Here is a 15,282-nt window from a genome sequence, read left to right on the forward strand (position 1 = left end):
GCACATGGGTCTAGAAGATGTATAATAAATGCCTGCTGATTGTTACACTGATGTATGGAAAGACAAACCTTGCTTCCAATGCTATAGGACCAGCCATGATTTTTTTCTACTATCATCATGCCACACCTTCAGTGGCCCACCATGTTCTAAGGTGGTCTATTCATGTAGCCTCTGTCAGTTGCATAATCATTGTTACATATATGGTATGGTTCTCTTATAGACTTAAAAAAAAAAGTTAAACCCTTACCTTCTGTCTTGGAGTCAATATTGTGTTTTGGTTCCAAGGCAGAAGAGTGGTAAGGGTTAGACAATGGGGGTTAAGTGACTTGCCCAGGGTCACACAGCTGGGTAGTGTCTGAGGTCAGATTTGAACCTAGGACCTCCCATCTCTAGGCCTAATTCTCAATTCCCTGAGTCAATTTCTCCCTCTTTGAAAGTCTTTTGAGGCAACTGCTTTCCAGACAATGCTGGGTACTATAAGATTATATAGCATCTTTTTCCCTCTAGCTTCTGGCTTCAGCTGAGATTTTTAATGGAGAGATTCCCTCTTCCCTTTTAGATATAATTCTTTTTTTGGAGGGGGGCTTAAAATGCCGAATTTTTTAATTTAAATTTTTGGTTTGCTGCAGTTCTTTTAGGAAAGGTAGATCACTCTTATCCAGTCTTTGGACTACAGGGGAAAACAAAACAAAACAAAAACCCAGCCTTCTGTGGCTTTTTTCCAAGTCTTGACTAGAATGGGTATTTCCTTTCCAGAAAAAGATTACTCCCCACAGGCGGTGAGCTCTTTGAAACACAGAATCATCCTAGATAACTACTGCTTAGAGGCTTCCTCCTGTTTCTAAGCCTGCATTTCTTGCTCACTAAGGGTGGTGCCTCCATCAGAGGCCTCATGACTTTGGGTCAGTAATTCCTTGCAGTTTTTTTGTGTAGCTTCCAATTGCTCAATGACTCCCAAGAAACACTGAGCTTAATAGAGGTAACCCTACTGGTAAATTGTCAATAAACCGAGTCTATGGTTCAGAAACCCCCAGTTTTTTAGACTCCAAGATAGTTTTGACCTCCGATGAAAATGAATGGGATCCGGAAAGACAAAGGAAGAAATACTAAACCCAAGGGGTGAAGGCTTTGTGGCCTGCTGGACTAGCCACATTCCTTCCTTTATGATGTATATATTGTGAAAGACTAGCAGGCCTCTTCTGCATCCTTCCCTATTTTGTTAGATGTCACCTAATCGAAAACTCTTGAGATCCGGGCAGTCTCATCAATATCATGGAGTCTCCCTCCCCTGGTTCTTCCAGATCTGGAGGCTTTGTTATTGCTGGACTCCAGCATGGAATTCTTACCCACACGCCAGGGGTAGCAGGAACAGAACCTAAGCTTTTGAGGTCAATGTAAAATAACATCTAAGCCCCAGCCAGAGACTTTTGCAACAGACTTTTCTTTATCAGGACTTTATAGGTGGACAAGAGCTCTCAGAATCTGGCGTGTCCTTGGATGGATACTTGCCAGGATTTTAAGTCAGTTCTTAACTTTTGGGGGTACCTGTGTCAGAAATACAATGTGAAAGCCTTGATGTTGGTAATATGACAAAGCAGTCAGTTACTTATGCAGCCCAAAGGATTATATTCACTTTGGGTCTCTAGTTAGCATCCCCAGGTTTGAAGTATTTTGTGGTTCAGAATCCTTTTCAAACCATGGCTCATGAGCCCCAACTAATGTATTTTATGGGTTTTTTTGCCTGTCAACCAGATGATACACTTAGCTCATTAAAAAAGGCATCATAATTGAATAATAATATAAACAAAGTAACTACAGAACATTTTCCTTCTTTGCTCCATAAGCCATACAAATAAATGTGTACTCAGTGGGAAGAATGAACCTTTATAGGAGTGTGTGGAACATACATATGGCTCACATGTGGCCATCCACATGTGAGGAAATATATGCTCAAGATGTACACGTATCGGCCTGCAAATTCTGCAAAGCTGATCAGGCTTTTTCTCCTATTGATATGATTATTCTGCTTTTTGTGTTGCCTAGTCCATGCCAGAAACTGCTTTCTATTTCAGCTGATCAACTCTGACTCTTCTCTTCTTTTTATAAGTATGTATGCATTTGTGTATATACATATATATATATATATATATATATATGCACTTACACACATATCAGGAAATATGAACATGCCCATATTGCACTAAAAGGAGTTCTTTAATTAGAAAAGGGATGGAGCCAAGATGGCAGAGAAAAAGGAGAGGTTCATCTGAGCTCTCCCAAATTTCCCTCCATTTAAAATAATGTCTTAAAATGAATTCTAGAGCAGGAAAACCCACAAAAGGATGAGATGACACAATTTTCTGTTCCATGACAACTTAGAAAATTGACAAGAAAGGTCTACTGCACTGGGGTAAGAGTGGAACTCTGTCAAGCACAGGCTACAACAGGGCAGGCTCCACTTCAGCAAGACAGCAGTAGGCTTTTGGGAAAAATGAATTGGCCAGTGACTTTCAGAGCTCTCCACCCACAGACAGAGGGTTGGACAACTGCTCCAAGGAGACGTTAGGGGTCCTTTTGCTGGCGCTGGGTGCAGGACTCTGTTTCATTGGTCATATGCAGATCCAGGTCACAGTCTCAGGGCATGGAACAGCATTAGCATACAAGAGCAGTCCCTTGTTACAGTTCCAGGGTTCAGTTCCATGACTGTGGTCATGCATAGACCAGAGCATAGACCAGGAGAGTAGTAAACATACCTCTCTTTACATCATACCATCTGAAAACTTACAGCCCCCCAGAACTAGCTCTGAAAACAGTTGTACGTAAAATTTGAAGCTTTGGATAGTGTTCCCTCCATCAAAGAAGCAGTTTTTTTTAAAGTTAAAAACCATGAATTAGGCTGGGAAAAGGAGCAAACAACAATGATATCAAAAATAACCTGACCATAAAAGTTACTATGGTAATGGGAAAGATCAAAACACAAACTCAGAAGAATACAACAAAGTAAAAATTGCTATATCCAGAGGCTCAAAACAAAATGTGAACTTGTCTCAGGACTCAAAAGGATTCATAGAAGATTCCTGGAAGAACTCAAAAAGGTTTTTAAAAGATCAAATAAGAGTTAGAGAGAAATTGGGCAAAGAAGTGAAAGTGATATAAGAAAATCATGAAAAAAGAGTCAGTAGTTTGGTAAAGGAGGTAAAAATAAATCCTAAAGGAAATAACATCTTAGAGAACAGAATAGGCCAAATGGTAAAAGAAGCACAGAAATTCCTCTGGAAAAAAGGAACTTCTTAAGAAGAAGAAGTTGCTATATGGAAAATGATGTACAAAAATTCACTGAAGAAAAAAATTTTAAAAAAGAACTGTTCAAATGGAAAAGGAGGAACAAAGACTCACTGAAGAGAACAATTTCTTAAAAATTAGAATTAGGCAAGTAAAAACTAATGAGTCCATGAGATATTAAGAAACAATAAAACAAGATCAAAAGATTAAAAAAAAAGAGAAGAAAATGTGAAATGTCTCATTGGAAAAAGAACTGATCTGGAAAATACATCCAGGAGAGATCATTTAAGAATTATTGAAATATCTGAAAGCTGTGATAAAAAAAATAACCTAGCCAGCATATTTCAAGGAATATTGACTGTTCTGACATTCTAGAACCAGAGAACATAAAATAAAAATGGAAAGAATACATCAATTCCCTCCTGAAAGATCCTCCCAAATGAAAACTCCCAGGGATATTATGGCCAAATTCCAGAGCTTTCAGGTAAAAGGCAAAAATGCTGCAGATATCCAAAAAGAAACAGTTCAAGTACTGTGGAGCTACATTTAGGAACCCACAAGATTTAGCAGCTTCTACATTAAAGGATTAGAGGGTTTGGAATATGATGCTCTAGAAGACAAAGGAGCTAGGTTTACCACCAAGAATCATCTACCCAGTAAAACTGAGTATAATCCTTCAGAGGAAAAAAAAAAGATAATCAGGGAAATTGAGGACTTCCAAGCATTCTTTTTCCTTTTTTAAACCCTTACCTTCCATCTTGGAATCAATATTGTGTATTGGTTCCAAGGCAGAAGAATGGCAAGGGCTAAGCAATGGGGATTAAGTGACTTGCCCAAGGTCACATAGCTGGGAAGTGTCTGAGGCCAGATTTGAACCTAGGACCTCCCATCTCTAGGCCTGGCTCTCAATCTACTAAACTACCCAGCTTCCCCCTCAAGCATTCTTGATGAAAAGACCAGAGCTGAATAGAAATGTTGACTTTCAAATTACAAGACTCAAGAGGTAAACAGGAAAGAGAAATCATAAGCGATTCAATAAGGTTAAACTATTTACTACATGGGAAGATGATACTTGTAATTCCTAAGAACTTTCATTAAATGGGCATAGGTATACATTGAATATGATGGGATGATTTCTAAAAAATAAAAATAAAGTTAAGGGATGACAAAGGGGAATGCACTGAGAGAAGGGGGAAGGGATATATAGAATGGAGTAAATCATCTCACATAGAAGAGGCATGAAAGAGCTTTTACAGAGGAGGGAAAGATAAGGGAAGAGAAGGAGGGGAAGGAATAATATACACACTCAATTGGGTATAGAAATCTATCTTATCCTGCAGGGTAGTACAAGAGGAAGAGGATAAGAGAAGGGGATGCTGATAGAAGGGAGGGTAGATTGGGGGAGGTGGTAGTCAGAAGAAAAATCTTTTGAAGATGCAAAGGAGAGAGAGTAGGATAAAACAGAGGGAAACATAGGATAGAAGGGAATACACATGAATCATATCTGGAAATTTTTTTCAGCAAGTTTTATATGAATTGATGTAAAGTGAAATGAGCAGAACCAGGGGAATATTGTTTACAGTCACAGCAATATTGTACAATTGTAAATAACTTCGTTTCTCTCAGCAATGCAATGATCCCACCTCCAGAGAAAGAACTGATGGAGTCTGGATGCAGATCAAAGGATACTTTAAATTTTTTTCTTTTTCTTTCCTTTTTTTGTTCTCTGTTTTCTTTTACAATGTGACTAATACTATGGAAAAAGAAAAGGGTCAAGTTTTTAGAATGATCTTTGTTATACTGCTGCAGGCATTTAAAAATTATTCTCTTGGTTTGTTCATTTCACTTTGTATCAGGTCAAGCAGGGTCTTTCAAATCCATCTCTTCTATCATTTCTGTAATAATTAAAATAGTATATGGCTTAAACTGTGGCAGTTAAAAGAGTGGGAGAGACATAAACTGTAAGAGTTAAAATTGTGGAAGATACAAATTATGCTAGATATAAGAGTGGGTGAGTAAATTTGACCTCAGAAAATATATTTCATTATAGTGTCTTGGGTTTAAATCAAATATAAGGTGGTCGCCAGGGAATATATTCCCAATTATGAATATGCCCAAGCCAACTGGGTTTTATAGAGAATTTAATTAATAATACAATGAGGAATTAAAGAAAGGGAGAAGGAGAGAGAAAAGGAATTAATGAGAAAAGAATAGGTCGGCCCAGGGCAGGCCTGGCCAACCCAGGCCTAAGCCTTAAGAGAGAAACCAGTCAGTTATCACTCACCACAAGATTTGTCTTAAGCAAGGATGTCTGGGGAACAGAGTCTCCCCAGAGGGAGTTCCAGCCAGAGTCAGCCTCCCAAGGGACTTCTTCTCAAGAGATCTTCAAAGGGCCTCCTCCAAAAGGATCTATCTCCAAGGCTCTATCTCCAAGCAATCAAGGATCCCTCGCTTAAGAGATTCCTTTTCTTATATAGGGTTTTTTTTTCCTATGTCATCTCCCCTAAGTTCTTCCATCTAACAATCACCGTAGATGTTTTCTAAAAGACAGCCCATCTGAATTCCAGCTAAGTCGACTAATTCCCTCAGTAAGTCTGAACCAGAGAAAACACAGCTGAGTCAACTAATCCCATCAAGAGAAAACCTGCCGGACCTTTATAGGTACCTAGCATCCCATTGTATCAATTCTAAAAACAGGCATGGCTCAAAGAACTCCCTGCCTCATCATAGGCATGGATCCAAGTACTTTCATTGTTTAGAAAGGAGTTTTCTCCCCTAAAGCAGTCTTAAGTATGGGTGGAGTAGAGGTCCTCCCATTTCTGATCCTGGCGAGTTCTCACATCAAAATGGGGAATGTTTCCAGTAGGGAATTTGTTCCAATGGAGGATTCCCCAATGGAGAAATTTTTAACATTCACAAGTCTGAGAGATTTCAAGATTTACATTTCTTAATAATCTTCTCCATATACCTCCATATTCCATATACCATATACCATAATTTTTTCAGCCATTCTCCAATGCATGGGCACTTTATTTCTACTTCTTTGCCATTTCAAAAAATTTATCTGATGAATATTTTTGCACATAAACATTCTTTTAGCTCTTTGAAGCATAAGCCTAGTAATGGTATTGGTGGGTCAAAGTGTATGCACTGTTTGGTTTACTTTTGGAGGAGAGTATTAGTTGATAATGGTTATTTTCAAGGACTCCTAAAGCCTTTTACAACATCTACTGGGAATGCTAAAGCTACAGCTTCATCAGTTTCACTGTCCTTCTGTCTCTTAGGTAGTTTTTAGCTGAGGTGCTACTTAAACCACAGTAATCTCAGTTCTCCATCTAATAGACATGCTGTGATTAGTAAACCCTTCCTCTGTAAGGAAGTCGAACACTGCAGACAGACGTTTAGTGATGTAAAGGGAAGGCAATATTTTAACTGAATTTTTCTGACTCAATCGTGTGAGAGTCACTGTCTCAACTAGTGGTTTAACCAATTCCTTTCTTTTGAACTAATTTCTCAAACTATCTTGTCCTCTACTGCCTCCCCTGGGTCTCAGATTTTAACTGTCACTTAAGCCCTGCTTAAAAATTAGCTTTGGGCCTTAATATCTCCAGGATAAAATAAATAAGGTAAATAAGGTTCTGTTTCTTCAAACAGACAAAAGTAGGGTGGTGCTAAGAAACGTGGAAGTAAGGATACGAAGTTAAATTTACTCTAGCAGCCCCTCTCTTCTATGTGAAATATCAGTGAAGAGAAAATTCTAAAAGCTTGCTGACACTCATTCATCTTTCCCCTAGCACTGGCTGATAGCTGGTCTTTTTCTCTGGCTCTCTACATTCATGTCAAGGAGTTTCACCAGCTAAAAATCATCTTTGACTAGGAGGAAATGACATTATTGGCTATTTCTAAGCAGTGGTTAAGAAAAAACAGTTTTAATACTGACAAATATGATACCTCTTCTAGATACCAAGCAAGTCTGATGGATATGTTAGTCCAACTAGATGGTTCCCTAAAAGATGGGGGTAAAAAGCTGGAGACAGAACAGGAGGAATATTTCTAGCTCTTGGGAAGCCTGAAATTCCAAGTCTCAGGAAAGCCCTAAACCCATATAGCTATAGAACAGATATTCAGGTTCCTTTAAGGCTTGCTTTGTTTTCTAAAAAATATAAAAATAAAAATAACTTCTTTCAATGAACAAAAATCAATTTTCTTTCTTTTTCACCTCTCCCTACACTACTGGAGGTAGAGGGAGAGGGAAAAAACCCACCTGTATAGAGTTCATCAAATAAATAAATTGCTGTATTGGCCCATGTCTAAAAAATATATCTTAATCTGCTCCCCTATGTTGATAATTACTCCTTCAGGAAGTGCAGTTTTTAAGTGTTTCAAAGTCATTTGTCTTTATGATGTATTTCTTGTGTAAATTGTCCTCTTGGTTTTGCTTAATTTACTCTATACATCAGTTCATACAAGTCTTCTCAGGTTTCTTTGAAGCTGTCGCCTTCATTGTTTCTAATGTTGCAATAGTATTCTATTACATTCATAGTCTATATTTTTTTCAGTAATCAATTTAATTTATTTAATTACCATTTCCTTAGTTTTTAGTTCTTTGCCATAAAGGGCAGCTATAAACATTTTTCTTTTGTTTTGATCCTTTTCCTATTTCGTTGATCTCTTTGAGCTATAGGACTATTTGATTATATATATATATATACACACACACAAATATATAAATATAAATATATGTATACACCTTTACCTTCTGTTTTATTTTATTTATTTTTTTTTGTTTTAGAATCCATATTGTATATGGATTCTAAGCCAGATGTGTGGTAAGGGCTAGGCAATTGGAGTTAAGTGACTTGCCCAGGGTCATACAAGTAGGATGTATCAGAGGTCAAATTTGAACCTCCTTTCTCCCATTGTGCTGCTACCTAGCTGCCTCATTCATTATATTTTTAAATCCATTCCTTCATCACCTGGTTTGTCAGGGCTACAAATCTGGTGTTTAAAGAATAATGGAGACTTTAGGAAGGCAGGGAGTTCCTAGAGCATAGACCGAGCTCCCAAGGACTAGTGCTTTTGTTATGGGACATCAATGAGCAGATCTCATTGTATTAGACACAACCAATCTGGCTGAGAGCCAGGGAAACGAAGGAAACATCCCCAAGGCATATTTGCTTAGGGAGCCAGGAAAGACAGGATAGGTGCAGCCCAATCAATCTAGGGGACCTTCAGGGTCTGTTTTAGTAGTGAGATGGGGCATAATATTTCAGAGGAAGTGAGCAGCTCATCAAAGATTAAGGATGGCCTCTAGGAAGAGTTTTGGTAGGGCAAGAAGTCATTCCCCTCACCTTCCTAGGGTTGGAGAGATCATGAAGTGAGCATGGAGTTACAGTTTTTGTATAGGTAGAACAACCCTTTTTACTCCGAGTTTCCCATTAACTCTGATTCTAAGTATTTGAGTCAGGGGGTCAGAATTTTTCTGGATAATGTATTAATTAGAAATTCTTGAACCCCTAAAACTACATTACCCAAAGTTCCTTTCTGTATTACCTAGAATCTTTTTACTTTAGTTAATAATAAAAACTTTTAAAACATAATACTTAGTTATTGAATATTAATTTAAAAATCCACAATAGTTTATGTGATCTCAGAAGGATAGTAAAAGTAAACTGTCTTATATATTTTTTTATTTTGAGCATTTTGTTGCCTCTACCATTCCAAAACTTGATTTAAGGTATTATTATACATTTGTTTGAAGGGGAATTCCAGGAGAGTTTGCTTGGGATGTTCCCTGGTTCTATCTTGGGTTCCATTCCCAGTTCTGACATATGCTGGCTGGGTGACTCTAGGCAAGTCCCTTTAATTTTCAATACTCTAAGCATATGCGCTGATGATTGTGGCATACCGGTCTTTGCTGAGAAGCAAACGGATCTTCAGGAGCCTCTCGCTGATGCCCACAGGCAAGTCTGGCAGCTGTTTGAGCAAACTGGTCTTGATGGCCAGGCCAACACCGTGGATTCTATCTTCATTTGAGGCTCTGCCTTTCCAGAAGAAGGTGTATCCGGTGGTGGGTTCGCTGAGTGATCCCTCTTCTGGTAAGCATGTTTTGCTTAAGGCTACAATGTCGATGTTATATCGCCCCAGTTCTTTACCGATTAGAGCTGTTCTTCTCTCAGGTCTTGGGGTATTCTCCCTATCAAGTAGGGTTCTGATGTTCCATGCTCCTAGTAGGAGTTTCTTTGTATTTTTTCTTTTATTTCGACCGCTTAAAGGGGATGACCCGCCAGCCTCGGTGTGCTGACCTGGTGTTTGTAGGGCAGGCAATGTTTGGGACACCTTTTCTAGTCCCCTCCCTTGATTAGTGTGAGCAGTGCTGTCCTAGAGAGGCCCAGGATGCTGCCGAACGTCCCTGCTGCCCTACAGAGCTGAGCGACCACTGGTCCGTGGGCTGCCTTCGTGCAGGATTTTGACTACAACTGCCAGTGGTCACCTCCACCTGTTGCGTCGCCACTCCCCCATCGCCGCAGGTCTTGAAGAGGGTGGACGGGGTTAGGATAGATGAGTGTGCACAAAGACACTTGTGTGTGAAGGAGATTTAAGTGGAAAAGCCGATGCACAGAGACAGTCCGACTCTCTCGGCGTTGAAAGCCTGGGTCCAGTGGCACGAAAAATCGTTATGTCTGGAGACTTCCTCAGCTGCATTGGATGACCGTGTTGTCCTTTGTGCTCCAACATGCCCTAAGCACTCCACAGGGCTTTGCTGTGTCGCCTTCTCAGCCGTTATTGGTTTCTTCTGTCTGTTCGGCCGAAACAGTCTTCACATGCTGGGTGAGCAAAGCCCTGGTTCACCATGGGTCGATGACCCGATGGCTACCCTCACAAGGTTTGGCTGGCCTGTCGAAGCCGTTGCCCGGGGTGTGGCCGCTGCCACATGCTAGCAGCTACTGGGAGCTGCAAGTGAGAGCTGGGTGTCAGGTGGGGGTCAGAGGCTGGAGAGTTGCCCTAGGAGGGCACGACAAGCCCTCCATACCAGAGATACTACCCCTCCCTGAGTACCCCATACACCCATACCGGTCAGCAAAGACCGGTATGCCACAATCATCAGCACATATGCCCCAACACTGACCAGCACAGAGGAGACCATCGAGCAGTTCTACTCTGACCTGAGTGCCGTCTTGCACTCAGTGCCCACAAATGACAAGCTAGGAGACTTCAACGCCATCGTTGGCCAGGACCATGAAAGATGGAAAGGAGTGCTCGGCAAACACGGCATGGGCAAAATGAACAACAACGGCCTACTGCTACTCAGCAAATGCTCAGAGTTCGAACTCACCATCACGAACACTGTATTCAGAATGGCGAACAAATATAAAACAATGTGGATGCACCCAAGATCAAAACAGTGGCATCTCATTGACTACATCATTGTAAGCCGGCGAGACATCCAGGATGTAAAGATCACCAGAGCCATGAGAGAAGCTGAATGCTGGACAGACCACCGATTGGTTAGAGTGACTCTTCAAATGTGCACTGCGCCTCGCCATCCAAAATGTGCCCCGACAGTTCATGCATTTTACAACATGAGTCATCTTAGAGATCCATCTTATTTGCAAACATTCCAGTCCTGCCTGGACAACAAGCTGCCTGCCAAGGGACCACTCACTGGAAGCTCAACCGAGAAATGGAACCAGTTCAGAGATGCAGTGAAGGAAACATCAAAGGCAGTCCTAGGCCCAAAACAATGCAGCCACCAGGACTGGTTCAATGAGAACAACACTCCTATTGAAGACCTATTGAGCAAGAAGAACAAAGCCTTTATGGAGTGACAAAATAACCCAAACTCTGCTCCTAAAAAGGACAGATTCAAGTCTCTCCAAGCCACAGTGCAGTGTGAGATCAGGAAGATGCAAGACCGATGGTGGGAAAAAAAGGCAGAAGAAATCCAGAGGTTTGCTGATATGAAAAACTACAAATAATTTTTCAGTGCCCTCAAGACTGTCTATGGGCCATCAAAACCCACCACCACTCCCTTGCTATCCTCTGACGGTGACACTCTCATAAAAGATAAAAAAGGCATCAGCAACAGGTGGAAAGAACACTTCAGTCAGCTTCTCAACTGACCCTCTTCAGTCAACCAAAGCACCCTTGACCAGATCCCCCAAAACCGCTCCATTGAACAACTTGATGTCCCTCCTTCAATAGAGGAAGTTCAAAAAGCCATTAAACAAATGAGTGCAGGCAAGGCACCCAGTAAAGACAGGATCCCAACCGAGGTGTACAAGGCCTTAAATGGAAAGGCACTCCAGGCATTCCACATAGTACTGACCAGCATATGGGAAGAGGAAAACATGCCCCCAAAAACTCAGAGATGCCTCCATCGTAGCCCTATACAAGAACAAAGAACTCACGAGCAGCCTGTGACAACTACAGAGGCATCTCACTACTCTCCACTGCCGGAAAGATCCTCGCCCGTGTTATACTCAACAGACTCCTGTCATCTGTTTCAGAGCAGAACCTGCCTGAATCACAATGTGGCTTCTGACCAGATCACAGCACCATCGACATGGTCTTCATGGTGAGGCAAATGCAGGAAAAATGCCTTGAGCAGAACCTGAGTCTCTACATTGTCTTCATAGACCTGACAAAGGCGTTAGACACAGTGAACAGGGATGCATTGTGAGTGATCCTCAGCAAGCTCGGTTGCCCAGCAAAATTTGTCAAACTGATCCAGCTCTTTCATGTCGACATGACAGGGGAAGTCCTATCTGGTGGAGAGACTTCCGATCGCTTCAACATCTCCAATGGCGTGAAACAAGGCTGTGTCCTCGCTCCAGTACTATTCAACCTATTTTTCACCCAGGTATTACAACATGCTGTGATGGATCTAGACCTGGGCGTCTACATCAAATACCGACTGGATGGCTCACTATTTGACCTTCGCTGCCTGACCGCAAAAACAAAGACAACAGAGAGACTCATCCTGGAAGCTCTCTTCGCCGATGACTGTGCTCTCATGGCCCACCAAGAAAATCATCACCAAACCAATGTGGACAGGTTCTCCACCGCAACAAAACTGTTTGGCCTGACTATCAGCCTCAGCAAAACAGAGGTGCTGTTCCAACCTGCCCCAGGGAGGCCAACGAACCAGCCATGCATTACAATCGACAGCACGCAGCTTTCTAACGTCAACACCTTCAAGTACCTGGGCAGCACCATCGCCAACGACAGGTCCCTAGACCACGAGATTAATGCCAGGATCCAAAAGGCCAGCCAGGCACTCGGGCGGCTGCGCTGCAAAGTCCTCCAACACAGAGGTGTAAGCACTGCGACGAAGCTCAAAGTGTATAACGCAGTGGTCCTCAGCTCGCTCCTGTACGGTTGTGAGACATGGACACTGTACCAGAAGCACATGAAACAGCTGGAGCAATTCCACCAACGCTCCCTCCGGTCAATCATGAGGATCCGATGGCAGGACCGAATCACCAATCAGGAAGTCCTCGACAGAGCCAACTCCACCAGCATCGAAGTCCTGGTCCTCAAAACCCAGCTACGATGGTTTGGACACGTCATCCGCATGGACCCACAGTGAATACCAAGACAGGTATTCTATGGTGAACTGTCAGCTGGACTCAGGAAACAAGGCTGACCCAAGAAAAGATTCAAGGATCAGCTAAAGTCCAACTTGAAGTGGGCTGGCATGACACCAAAGCAACTAGAACTCGCTGCCTCTGACAGAAGCCGCTGGCGAACCCACATTCACCATGCCGCCGCCACCTTTGAAGATGAGCGACGTCGATGTCTTGCCGCTGCGCGTGAACACCGACACCAGGCCACAACCGCACCTCCCGTAACAACGGGCGTCCCATGCCCCATGTGCCATACACTGTGCGCCTCAGCCTTTGGACTCCAAAGCCATATGAGGGTACACCGTAGATGAAACTGCACAAAGACAGTAGTCATTCTCGGTCACCGAGAGACTACTATATATATATATGTATACTCTAAGCAACTCTTTATAGTTTGCTAAGAAAGTGCTGGCTTGCTGGGGTAGAGGGAGTTCATATACCAGTGAAATCTCAGGTCCCATTCTGGTGGACTCACATTATTGAGGCAATGAGGCATTATGGACAGAGTCAGCTTTGGAACTGGAGGGACCTACGTTGGAGCCCTGCCTCTGACGCATACGTGCTGTGTGATTCTGGGACAATCACGTAATCTTCCAGTACCCAAAGGTACATTTAATATATAAATCACAGAGGAAGTGACAACCTACGTTGGTAGAGGGAGTTTCCTCACATGGAAATTCCATAGAAAGCCCAGGTCCAGGCCCTATCCCTCATCAGTGTTTTTGCTTTCCTGACGTTCTTCAGTTTTCTGCTACACTTTTATATTAATACTCAGTTATGTACGCCTCCTGCCAATGTGCTCTTTAAACATTTGAACTCACTCTTCCCTGGGACATTTTTATTTTTGAGGCTCTTCTATCTTTCTGGAATGGTCTTTCCTTTTAGACTCTTAGGTCATGGAGTTCTACTTTTTATTTCCTTCCTCTTTTAATAAAAAAATTTAAAAAAGATCCATTCTCATTCTGTCTTAGGGATGATCTGACTAATTCCTCTCTGGCTAGCTTGACTCCCATGACAAGGCTGTCGCTTTCTCCGAGTATGACCCCTGCTTTTTCATATTTAACCATTTCCTCCTTGTGGGTCAGATTTCAGCCCAGGATAGCGGTTCTCCTCATTACTTCCTCTGCCTTCTCAGAGATTAAATGATTACCAAGGTACATTAAGATTGTGACAGATACTTGACTAATCGTAAAATGAAGCTTTCTGCTGGTATGTGGGAAACTGAATCCCTCCTGCCCCCTCCACCCCGTATACATCCCTGTTATTTCTAGCTGGCCTTTGCATTTGGTTTCAGGGGATCTTGGCCCATTGTCCTGACTTCATATTAGCAGGGTATATGTATAAAGAATTTTATAGGGTCAGCTAAGGTGGATAGTGAACCAGATCTGGAAGTTGGGAGGTCCTGGGTTCAAATTTGGCCTCAGATACTTTTTAGCTCTGTGACCCTGGGCAAGTCACTTAATGCCCATTGCATAGCTCTTGCCAGTCTTCTACCTTAGAACCAATACACAGTATTGATGCTAAGAGGGAAGATAAGGGTTTAAAAAAACAAACTAGGGTTGCAATAATTATTGCCTCCATTAGACTGTGGGCTAATCGAGAGCAGAATCAGCCTTTTGCTTTTCTGGGCTTTACTGAGTTCCTGGAACTCAGCTGGTGTTTAATAAATGCTTTTGGACTATTGACAATAACCACCTATTTCACAGATGATAATAGTCCCAACTGGGGCTTGCTCAGGGTCATGCTCCCCAAAGGAGCAGAAGCTGGGATTCGCAGAGGAGTCCTCTGGCTCCAAGTCTGCTCTGTTTTGCTATATATCACACTTCCTTTAAAAAAAAACCAAACAATTGGCAGAACTGACTCTCCCTTCATTCTCTGGTCTCTCAAGCGCCCTGCTTACTTTGGTCTCAGTTCAGCAGTTTCCCTCACAGTGATAAGATCAGAGGAATATAGATTTAGAGCCAGAAAGGGACCTTTGATGGCTTCTAATCAACCCTCTCATTTTATAGATAAGAAAACCTAGGGCCCAAGAGGTTACATGACTTCCCTAGGGCTGCAGGAAGTAGTAAGTGGTGTCTCTAACCATCCTTGTTTACTTTCCTACCTTAAATCCTGAACCTACTTTCCCCAGAATTTTCCTGATTTTATGTGCCAAAAAGGAAGAAGTAAGGCAAGCAGAGTGGTCTCAGGACCCCTATTAGGAAGGATAGTTATTAAATGTTGTGCTGTGGAACTCTTTAAACAGTTCTACACAGAACTGGCTGGTAGCATTGAGAATAATAATAATAAAAAAATAATAGCTTGTTTTTATATATAGTGCTTTAAGGTTTACAGAACATATCACAGATATTTCATTTTATCTTCACAACAA

Source organism: Monodelphis domestica, chromosome 3 (genome assembly GCF_027887165.1).
Source record: "Monodelphis domestica isolate mMonDom1 chromosome 3, mMonDom1.pri, whole genome shotgun sequence".
Classification (NCBI taxonomy): Eukaryota; Metazoa; Chordata; class Mammalia; order Didelphimorphia; family Didelphidae; genus Monodelphis; species Monodelphis domestica.